The sequence below is a fragment of the Suncus etruscus genome, chromosome 1 (assembly GCF_024139225.1).
Source record: "Suncus etruscus isolate mSunEtr1 chromosome 1, mSunEtr1.pri.cur, whole genome shotgun sequence".
Lineage (NCBI taxonomy): Eukaryota > Metazoa > Chordata > Mammalia > Eulipotyphla > Soricidae > Suncus > Suncus etruscus.
Window position 1 is genome coordinate 122,497,884 of NC_064848.1, and position 11,777 is coordinate 122,509,660.

At 34.2% G+C, this 11,777-nt stretch overlaps 1 non-coding gene across 1 annotated transcript; it reads right to left on the reverse strand.

Annotated features, from left to right (window-relative positions):
- Positions 1–1,308: 1,308 nt before the first annotated feature.
- LOC126026767 (U6 spliceosomal RNA) lies at positions 1,309–1,415 on the reverse strand. The gene has a single exon (XR_007501993.1). It is a non-coding gene; the product is annotated as a U6 spliceosomal RNA (small nuclear RNA).
- Positions 1,416–11,777: the final 10,362 nt, after the last annotated feature.

Consider the following 11,777-nt stretch of genomic DNA (forward strand, 5'->3'; position numbering starts at 1 on the left):
AGAACTTGATGGGATTTGGAAATGGCATCATTATTACATGATAATAATGTGTAGCATTATATTTGAATAGGAAAATATTTATTTCTAAATTTAAGCAATATTTAATATTTAAACACATACTTCAGTATTATAAGTTAAAAAATTAGGACAAATATAATGAAATCAAAGCCAAAATCATAGTCATAGTCATTATAAAAAAAAGGCTCATAATATGAAACTCACCACAAAGAGTAGAGGTTCAGTTAGGGAAATTACACTAACAACTATCATGATAATCTTAATGAGTGAAAGAAGTAGAATACCTGTCTCGAATATGGGCAGGTGGTTTTGCCTATGGCCCTGCTTTGCTGCTCCTCTACAAATATTTCCAGACATGTCAATCTGACCCAACTTCAGATATGCCGTTATTTTGGCCTAAATCATCAGTGAGTGCATTGCTCTGCCCTTCCCTGCCATTTTGTGTAGCTGATTTCAATATGTAGTTAAAGTCACTTAATATTCAAAAACAAATAAAATATCAGAATGGGCAGTGAGGAACAAGAGTTTATTAAACCTTGTGTCAATGACTTAATGACCTCATTGGAGATATAATGATTTTCAAAGATTTTTTTCATTGCTATACATCTTTTTTCTTCTCTTTCTTTTTTATTTTTTCTATTTTCTTCTTTTTTAATTAATAATTTTTATTTTGATCAAAGTGGCTTGCATATCTTTCACAGTAATATTTTAGTGACATTGAATCAGGGGCATTCCCACCACCAATGTTATCCTCCCTCCACCCCTGTTTCCAGCATGCATCCCATATCTCCCCTCCTTTGTCCCCCATCTCTTCTTTTTTTAAAAAAAATAATTTTCTCTTCTTTATTTGAAAACAAATATATTTCAGTCAATTGTCAACTATGTGATACATGTGTTTTATATAAACTAATATATTTTATATATACATATAGAGAGAAATAAAGGAAAAGGATATATACAGAACTATCTCTTGTGTGGGACTTTAAAGATACATATAAAGGTAGAAACAAAGGACCAAAGTCCACATAATGGGAAACTGATCCACAGAATTGAGTTGGTGGGGTTATTTCAATTTCTTTTTGTGGAGTAGGTTGGGCTACACCTAGCCATGCTCAGGCATCACTCCTACTTCTGCACTCAGTAACTTCTACTGTCAATACTTTGGGGATCATCTGATGCTGAAGATCAAACCCAGGTCAGCCATGTGCAAGGCATGTGCCATACCCACTGTGCTATCACTCTTGCTGCTGGTGAGATAGGATGTAAAGGAGCAGCACTGAGTTTTTTTTTTTTAATATGGAATGCTTCACGAATTTGCCTGTCATCCTTGTGCAGGGGCCATGCTAATCTTTTCTGTATCTTTCCAATTTTAGGATACGTGCTGCCGAAGAGAGCACAGCACTGAGTTCTTGCACTGAGGAATGGAGGTATGTACATTGATAATAGTTATGGTGTTGGAATTATGTGCATAAAAATTATTATAATAGAATTGTAAAACACAGAATCTCAATCAAAAATAGTTTTCAATTAAGAAATTAAAATTTGTCTGCTTCATTACTGTTTATTTGAAAATTATACTTGTGTTTACATGTTTTACAATGAAAATATATTTGGAGCCAGACTGCTAGATTTCAAATTCTTGCTTCTTTCTTTCTAGTTGCTAAGTTAATGTCCCTTGAATAACTTCCTGTTCTCTTAAGATGAAGTTGAAATAATGCACAGAAAACCCTGGAACAATTTATAATATATAGTAAGTACTTAATAATTTTAGTTATTTTTATTCAAAGTTATAAGGCTTTATTAGTCAATATTTTATGCACTAATTTAAGTATGGACAAATACAAGAAAAACTTTATAAAGGGAGATGAATAATATATAATGTCATTGAGTTTAGTCAATGAGTTTAGTTTAGGTATCAGGCTTCTTGATTTCTAAACTTCTAAATATCAAGATCAAGGATTTACATAGAAATAGTGAAAATTGTCAGATTTCTTGGTGTGCTATAGCAATTAAAACCATTTTTATAACCCAAATAGTCTATTTAGTCGCCTACACTGTTAATTAAAAAGGGAATTCAGGACTGAAGCAATAGCATAGTGATAGGGCCTTTGTCTTGCATGCTGCTGACCCAGGACGGATCTGGGTTTGATCCCCGGCATCCCATATGGTCCCCAAAGCCAGGAGCAATTTCTGAGAGCATATCCAGGAGTAACCCCTGAGTGTCATCTGGTGTGGCCAAAAAACAACAACAAAAAAAATTAAAATAAAAAGGGAGCTCAGAACATTTTATTTAAACTCCTTAAGAGTTTTCAGAAAAAATAAGTATATAATAATCTTTTTATTATTATAAAAGGTGACTGATCACCTTTCCATGGCCAACTTATTTACCCATTTTTGTTTGTGCAGACATTATCAGCTTCCAAATAAAATCACTCCTTTACCTTTCAATAAAAGAATCCTGTAAAGGGCCTGAGAAATAGTACAGTGGTAAGGCATTTGCCTTGCAAAAAGCCAATCCAGGACTGAAGGTGGTTGGAATTCCAGCATCCCATATGGTCCCCATGCCTGCCAGAAACAATTTATGAACACAGAGCCAGGAGTAACCCCTGAGCACGCTGGGTGTGACCTCCAAACCAAAAACAAATAAACAAAAAAAAAATCCTGTAGGTGTGCAGCTCTACAATAAATGATTTTTTTATTAAAAATCAATTTCTCGATCTTACTGTGAAGAAATTGTATACAGCATAAACCAATATATGATTAAAAGATTTTCTCACTCAATTATAAGTACGTTCATGTCTACCATTGATAATAAGAGGAACAAAGGGAAAGTTGTTCTTTAAATGCTTTCAGAAAAATTACAAAGAGCTTCCTTAGAAGTCTGCCAAGACAGTATTAAGTCTTATTGGCTCAAATTGGGTTAAACACCTCTTAAGGTAAAAGTCCCCTGGGAAACCTGAAGCTAGTGTCAGTTCATTTTGCTTGAAACAGCTTTGTTTCAGGAATGAAGAATGTGAAAAGTGAAAAGTGAACTTGAAGAGTTCTAATAAGAAAAGAGGGGATGGCAATGGGTAATTACTCATATATTGTGTGTACAACTTTGACATGTAGTAATTAAACATATATTTACACAACTAAATTTATTATAAATGAGCCACTCTTCCAGAAATTAGTGTTATAAATCAATCAAGACACAGTTCCTATCCTCCTGAGTTACCTTATTTAGTGAATACAGATAATCAAGTTAATTTAAATAGTTAACATGCAAAATAAAAAATAGAAATGAGGCAGTGAGACATTTCTTTAAAAAAGTGACCTCAATGAGGTGGTGATAGTTAAACGTAAATTGGAATGGTAAAAATGGACAACCAGAGTCCAGAGCAATAGTACATCAGTTAACACACTTGCCTTTCATGATGCTGACCTGGGTTTGATCCCTTTCATCACATATGATCCCACAATCCCCGCCATAAGTGATGCCTGAGCACAAAGCCTAAAATAATCTCTAAGCATTGTAGGATGTGACCCCCAAAACAAAAACAAAACAAAACAAAACAAAAAAGGAATGGACAACCAGATGAAGACCTAGGGAAAGATATTCCATTACATTATGCAAATGAAAAATCTTGGAGAAATACTTGATCGTTTCAGTTCAGAGAAAGATTAGTAGTATTGCAATATTGTAAGTATGTACAAAATACAAAAGTCACTGAATTAACTTATGTGAGATTTTCCAGGTCATAATGAAGAGCATTGCTTTTTTCCTAAGTACTCACCTTGCAAGAGGCATTGGAAAATGTGTGTGGGTACATTGATGGTGGGAATGTTGCACTGGTGAAGAGGAGTGTTCTTTTTGTGACTGAAATCCAACTACAGTCATACTTGTAATTATGCTGTTTAAATAAAGATTAAGGAAAAAGAAAATGTGTGTGTGTTTGTGGGTGTGTTTAAGGTTTATAGAGTTCATAGGGGAGAGACATTATGAGCAAATAAAACTTTTACCTGTATTTATTTATTTTCTCCAAATATTTGATTCCTTTCATTGTGTTTTTACACCACTGAGTACCCACATATTTTCTGCACTGTATATGTGAGTTGGAGTTTATTCCAGAAGTACTGCAGTAGTCAAAACATCTGGATTGACTGAGAAGCAATTCCAAATGAGCAGATTTGTCATGCAATGTACCTGAAGTCAGAAGTAACTGTATCCAGTCAACAGTCTAAACTGTCAATTCTACCCTCCTACTGCATAAAAATAAACATTTTTTCACAATAAAAGCTTTTTATAAGAGCAATAAAACAATCCAAGGAAGCATGGTTATCATGAGCTAATCATACCCTTGGGGAATTAAAGATACTTAGCTGCACCAAGTGCCTCACAGTACCTAAGGGCTGTGATTATCTCCTCATAACCCTCAAGTGTGTCATACCTTATTGGTTAATTAGATAATATTCAAGTTCATAATATTGTATTTGATAATTCATTTGGAAGTTCTGTATGCAGTGGAGTTTATGAAACAATGTTTTGTGTTCATATCTATACAATATTGCAGCAAATTTTTGAGTAATTACCATATTTTTATATTTAAAAAAAGTCTGAAATAAATGCAAAAAAGGAAGAGTCCAAGAACTAAACCCTGAGGCACTACTTTAACAATGAGTAATTCTGATGAGCTCAACCTAGGAAATCTTTGAGAGAAACTGGCAAAAATTACATAATGTAGTTTATTTCCAATCAATAAATCATTGTGACATTCCAATTGTCCCAATAAGACTGAGTTGTTGCTGCTTAAAAAAGAATTGGGTCAGAATAATAAACAGATTTTGTTAATAATAAACTCAAACATAAGCAAATGTATTTGGTGAATTTTTCATAATGAAACTTGTATTAGTATGAGTGAACCATACTTAGAAATAAAGTTGAATATAGAATTATTTGGAAGTTTGATTTTTATTAGCTTCACTATTTAATTAAATGACTTTTTAATTCAAATTCAGAACACATATTATGCAAAATAAGTTTACATATCCATAGAATGAGTATAATAATCTTACAAATTACTTAAAATTTTTAAATGAGTGAACATTTTAAATAAAAGATACTATAAAACTAAAATGGTTTGTAATAATATCATTTATCAAATATCAGAAAATATAGAAAAATGATTCAGATACTTTACTCTGTTGTTTATTATAAACATTAGCAAACTAACTGGATTAAATAATCACAATTCAAGATAAAATTTAAGTTTGAAAAATTAGTTCTTTGTGTTAGAATATTAAGGAAATCACAAACAAGAGAAGATGAAACTTCAGGAGAGTGTTGGGAATTGAGGATAAGCAACAAAAGATGGATAAAAGAGAGAAAGACTGAAAAGGATTTCTGTGACAGGTAATAGATTTTTCTCTTGGCATTGTCAATTTCTAAGAAATAAAATAAATAAGCATGTCAAGTGTCATTACTGCCTGATGACACATAAAAGTCAAATTCAAATATAGTAGAGCTCCTTCTCTTGAGGAATTAATCTTTCTGCTGAGCACTAAGTGTCCTATATATGTGAATTTAGTAGATGTTTCTATTAGTTGATACAAATAATCAAATTAGCCAAGGCTCCAAATATCCATCCATCATAATCACCAGAGAACATTTATTTTTAAACTATAAATAACAGACCCTAAAATTTCTAGTTTAGGGGCCGGAGAGATAGCATGGAGGTAAGGCATTTGCCTTTCATGCAGGAGGTCATCGGTTCGAATCCCGGCGCCCCATATGGTCCCCTGTGCCTGCCAGGAGCAATTTCTGAGCCTGGAGCCAGGAATAACCCCTGAGCACTGCCAGGTGTGACCCAAAAACCAAAAAAAAAAAAAAAAAAATTTCTAGTTTAGCTAGGTTGGGAAAATTCTAATTCAACTGGTCTGTTTTTCAAGACATAAATGAATTATATGAATAGTTGTACTTCGAAAACATTTGAATTTCATGGGGTAACATAATTGAAAGCAAATTTCTCCCAATGCAGAAAACTATTTCACACCAATAGAAGACATTAAAAAATGTTTCCACTATTAAATAAGCATTAAATCAGAATGTGATCTACATATAATCAATCTGCTAAAGACTGCAAAAAAAAACAGAAAGAAAATAAATCCTTTATAAAGCCAAACAGATGTGAATCAATTATATATATGTTTCCAAGAAAAACAAAACCAGTTTCCAAGTCCTCAAAAATGTGATAATGCCATTGGTTACACAGTTTATGCTAAATTCACCTGGTAATTACATTTATAGACAGGAAACCTCATTTCTCATATCATTATGAAAGCGCACTATTTTGTAACTTGGTGCTGGGTTCCCATCACTCTTATAAAGTAGAGAAGAGGTCATCCCCTCACTGCATGTTTACATTCCAAAGGGATTTTTCCAAGGTTCTTGAAAAGGACATTCTTGAGTTGTAAAACCAGAGACTTTTATAAAGATTTACATATATCTCAAAGGAAGTGAGGAAGAAGTGACCATATAAATTTTAAAAGAAAATGCTCAAAACTCAGAAATATTAGTCTTACATATTTTTTAAAAGAAAAATAAGGACTTTTGCATTTGTATCGACTTTAAAATGCATATACCATAGCCCCTTTATAGAAGATGATTTGTAAAGAAGACATCTGTAAAATAATTACTATTTTAAGTGAAAAATTCCAACAAAATAAGGCAGGAGAGGGCAAGCCAAATGTTATTTAAGCAATGAACTACTAAACATTAAGTGAATAAGGACTGAAAATAATTGAAAGACTTCCGAAAAATACTCTGTAGGAGGTGCTGTTACATTGTGATTCATTTTTCTTCCATAAAAATTTTGATGGGATTTCAGTCTTAGAGAATTTTAAGAAAGAAAATTCATCAGGAAAAAAAAGGAAGAATTTAATTGATTTATTTGTTAATCCATTTTAGCAAGTAGAAGTTCTCTGAAAGAAGTTGTACAAAAAGTTGTAAAGACTTTTATAGTCAATTATAGGGACAATCTGGAGAAAGGAGGGGCTTTATAATAAATATCACCTTGTAAGTGTTAATCAGGAAAATTAGAATGATTCATAAAGGATTTCCAGTAGGGGAGTCCAGCTAAAGATATAGTACAGGATGAGTAGCTTGCCCTGCAATAACCTTCAGGTCCCTAAACACTACTGTTTGTGCCCCAGACCTCTCCCACTCACCCTCCCCACCACCATCAAAAAAGGAATTACCCCTTGGATGAGGCTTTAATTGCAATTAAATTAATTAGAATTACACATCAAGTCTTGTTAGGTCCAACTGGGTAACTGCATTTGGTGCATGTTACTTGTTAGTTTCGTTTGTTTCTTCTTTTTCTGTCTGTCATTTTTTTAACAGTAAGAATTGTATTAAATATCCTACACCTTCTCTCTTCCTACTCAATAAGATTCTTTTATTTTTAAATTGCTTTTTATTGAAAACTGCACTGAACACTAAATGTCCACCTTTACATAAACAAATACAGTAACAGCAACTCACACTAAAAAAAAAAAAACAGTTCTGATAGCTGTTATATTTCTGAGACAGTTTTAACGGTTTTTCTTTGTCACAAAACAGGAATGTACCTATACGAAAGCTGCAAATAGGCCATCTTTAAAACAAAAAAAGCAATGATTCACAAACAATAATAATGTCCGATTTAGATGATGTTCAAAAGTTCTAAATTTTTTTCTTCTGAATAAATTATCTTAGAATCAGTTGTGCTGCATCATCCAACTTTAGATTCTAATCGCCATCATAAGATTTTGAGGTTTTGGGTACAACTCATGGATAGAACTTACTGCCATCCTACAGGACAATGTATACAGCCAAGTTGGGTGGCTCCATAGAAGTATTTTATATAAGCATTGAAGGTTTTAGATGAGAAATAAAAATTTAATATCACTTCTTTTGTAGTAGAATCATACATAGCAGATTGTGAAGTTATGAAACCAACACTCAGAAAACAACAATCAGAAAACACTGTATTTAAAAAAATACTAAGTTAAATTCAAACATTTTAACATATTTCAGAAGAACTACTAAAGGTAAACACTTCCTAAAGGATGTGTTTTGAACCATATGTATAGTTGACAAAAATTTTACAGGGCCAGAGCAGTGGTGCAAGCTATAAGGTGTCTGCCTTGCTCGCGCTAGCCTAGGACAGACCATGGTTCAATCCCCCAGGGTCCCATATGGTCCCCCAAACCAGGAGCTATTTTTGAGCACATAGCCAGGGGTAACTCCTGAGCGTCACCAGGTGTGGCCGAAAAAAAAATTTAAGCCTACCCAATTAATCACATTTTTGGACTATGGATTCTGATGTTTTGCTATCCTAAAGTATTGCATTTATTTAATAAAGCAAGTTAATAAATTATTTCAAAAGTTTTTCTGGCATTAATCTTTCCAAATCCACCTAATGAATTATCTTTTACACAAATATCTGGATTTATTTTTTTTGATTAGTTGCTTTCCTTGTGTATAAAAAAGAGACAATATTGTTTTCTAGTAAAAAAAAAACAATAAATACATTTCCTTTCAATTTTTCTTCCTTTTGGTGAGCTATGACCAGGGCTGACACTTTTTTTTTTTAAATAAATTTATTTTTAATTGTGAGAACAAAGATGCAAAAAAAGAGGACAAGGTAAAGTTACAGTGGAAGGACAATCACTCATAAACAGAATTCTTAGAAGAAAACCCCTTGCTGATACCTTAATTTTGAATTTTCAGCCAAAGAACATTAAGAAAAGTAAAATAGAACCCATGTACAATTACTTTGTCCCTCAAGTCCCCAGATTATAGTACATTATAACATTTCTTAGCGGTACACAAAGCAATCTAAGGCCATAAAACTTATGTAACTTCTTAAACTTTGAAGGCATAGTATTTTCTTACATTTCCTTGCATATGCATATTAGTTTAAGTTAACCTCAAAAGTTTAAGTGGGATTTTTTTAAGGATTAGAGTCAAAGGAGCACCGTAAAAACAGTGTTAGAGTTGCAGTTTGTTTGCATAGGCCCACCAAAATATGAGAGACATGGAAAGGAAAAGCCTTGGCCTAAATACAAGGAGACCCTACCCCTGAAGTTTCCTAGCAGAAGACCAACTCTAGTCTCCAGGCAACTAGTTTGTCCAATCCAAGTCATTGTCTGTAGTGCCAATACACTTTTATTTTTCACACAGTCTCTGTTGTTGGTATCATGTTTCTGTAGTAAAGATCCTGGAATCTGCATATCCTAAATTGAAGTCAGGATGGTATAGACTAGAGTGTCCTCTAGGTTCACCTCACAATAAAAGGGCAATGCAGAGAGCTCTGTCCTGTAAGCAGGTCGTTGTTGTCAAGTCTTCTTAGTGTTGAGGGAAGGCTCTTTTGGGAAGGTCAATGTCAGAGCAGCAGTAGGGTCTTCCCTGGCAGAGGATTGCTTCCAGATGATGTTATAAATGACCTTGGATGTTTCATAGTTAGCTTCCCTGGTTCAGGGCTGAATGGAGAATGCCCATTCTTCTGAGGCCTGTGCCAGGTCATTATGTTAATTTTCAGGGTGTAAGGACCCATTGCTCTACAAGATTTCTGTGTTCCTACCTCTATTAGATAAGAACTTATTTGTATGTATAGTATTTTCCCATTTTAATGTGCCTATGAAAACAAGGAACAATGCCACATGGCATTATAGGCCCATATGGGGGCTACAAGAACAAGTAAAAAATCCCCGTGACATGGTTAAACATAATCCATTAAAACTGAGGACTCCTTCACTGAATATTCCATATTGAACAGCTCACAGAGAGAAGTTATGACAAAAAGTGGGGAAAATCTTTCACTGTATAAGGGAATATTTAGTAAGAGTTATAGTAGTCAGGCCGCCTGGGCTGCCACCACAGGAAGGCTTGGAGGCCAGGAGGCAGGAGAGGGGACGGCTGGGGCCTCTCAAGGCTCCCAGCACGCCCAAGCTAGGGAGAGAGCCTTCGGCCCTGGGGACCTACCCAGACCCCATGCCCAAGGCTGACACTTCTATTCGGTTGCAATCCTAAGTAGGAGTCCAAATATCTAGTTGTTCTCTAACACCTCATCCACAGTGAATGCTCATGCTCATCTGCACATGTGCTCCACTCCAAGTTGGGATTTCTTTAATTTTGCTTACAGTAAAAAAATATTTTTTTGCTTCTTGGGGATAACACTCTTGCTGAAGTAATCGTGTATGTCTTCGTAATGATACTCTCCAGTGTTCTCTTCAAGTTAATGTAGTATATAGACACACAGGCAAACACAGACACACACCTGACCCACCAGTGGGCCAGAGAAAGAAAACGAAAAGAATAGGAATAAAAATTGCTTTGGCCTGAGTTCCCTTACCAGGATAAATGTTAATCACTGCATTGTCACAGAGAGAGAACTTAGATATTAGTCTTCTTTTTTATAGTTTTTGAGTCATATTCAATACCAGGAACTCTTGCTCTGTCATGGATTACTTCAGGTAGTAACTGGGGACTGAACCAGGACTGGTCACATGCTAGGAAAATATGCCAATCCCTGTGTTATTCTCTGGACCCTCAAGAACTTTGCACTTCTAGTGGTGCTGTCATGTTTTCTCCTTTTTTTTTTTTATTGTGGCCAAAGTAAATTACAAATCTATCACCGTGATATTTAAGGTATATAGTGACAGTAAATGACGTGCAAGCCTACCACTCCAGTGGGTCATCTCCTTCACCCATGTTCCCAGCATGCATCCCATATCTTCCTTCTTTATCCCCAGAATGCTAGTATACAATGGTCCCACTTGTACAGCTTGTTGCAGATTGGGTCGTCGATTCTGTTGCTGTTGACGTTGGTTTGGAGTTCAAGAATCGACTCATTTTTTATTTTCCACTAAAAGTTCGTACAACTGTCTGGTCTTGGTACCATCCATTTCCTCCCTCAATTGTGAGGCTGAATAAGATGATTCAAGTTATGGGGTTGGTTCTGTTGGGAGATAAAAAGGAAAAGAAAAAAGAAAAAAAACTGGGAGGAGTCTGACTAGGTGCTATAAATATCTATTTAGAAGAAAAAAGAGAAAAAAAGAAAAAGGTAACAAAACAAAAGCAAAAACAAACAAAAAGCAAAAAACAACAAAGCAACAACAACATAAAACAAAAAAGAACAAACAAAAAATCAAAACCAGCAACTATGAAAAACAAATGAACAACAAACAAAAAGAAAACAAAACAAAAAGCAACAACAACAAAAAACAGTTAAAAAATAACCCTTCTTCTTTCTATCCTTTTTTCTTTTCTTCCTTCCTTCCTTCTTTTTTCTTTTGCTTTCTTTCTTTTCTCTTCTTTTCTTTTTCTCATTTTCTTTTTTTATTTCTTTATCTCTCTCTCTCTTTTTTTTTTGGAAGGGATATCTTTCTCTGAGATGTGCTTTAGTTTCTGTCTCTCTAAAGGGATTGAGGTCTTAATATTTCCAATAGGATTTTAGGATTGGAGACTTTAGTATTTCCCAAGAAACTCAGTTCTAGGGGCCTTGTATCTGCCTACCTACTTAGATTTCTTATGAGTTAATCTTTAAAATGTGATATCTGGACTGTACTTCTTTGCTATAAAACTTTAGTCATTGAAGAAAGTTCCATAGCTTAAATCATGCTTCTAGCAGAGCTTAATACAAACTCAGAAATCATTAATGTGATCAGAGCTAGATAAGGCCTTAAAGATCCTGAATCTTAAGAAATTTTTGGAAGTCAGAGGAACACATTATCTT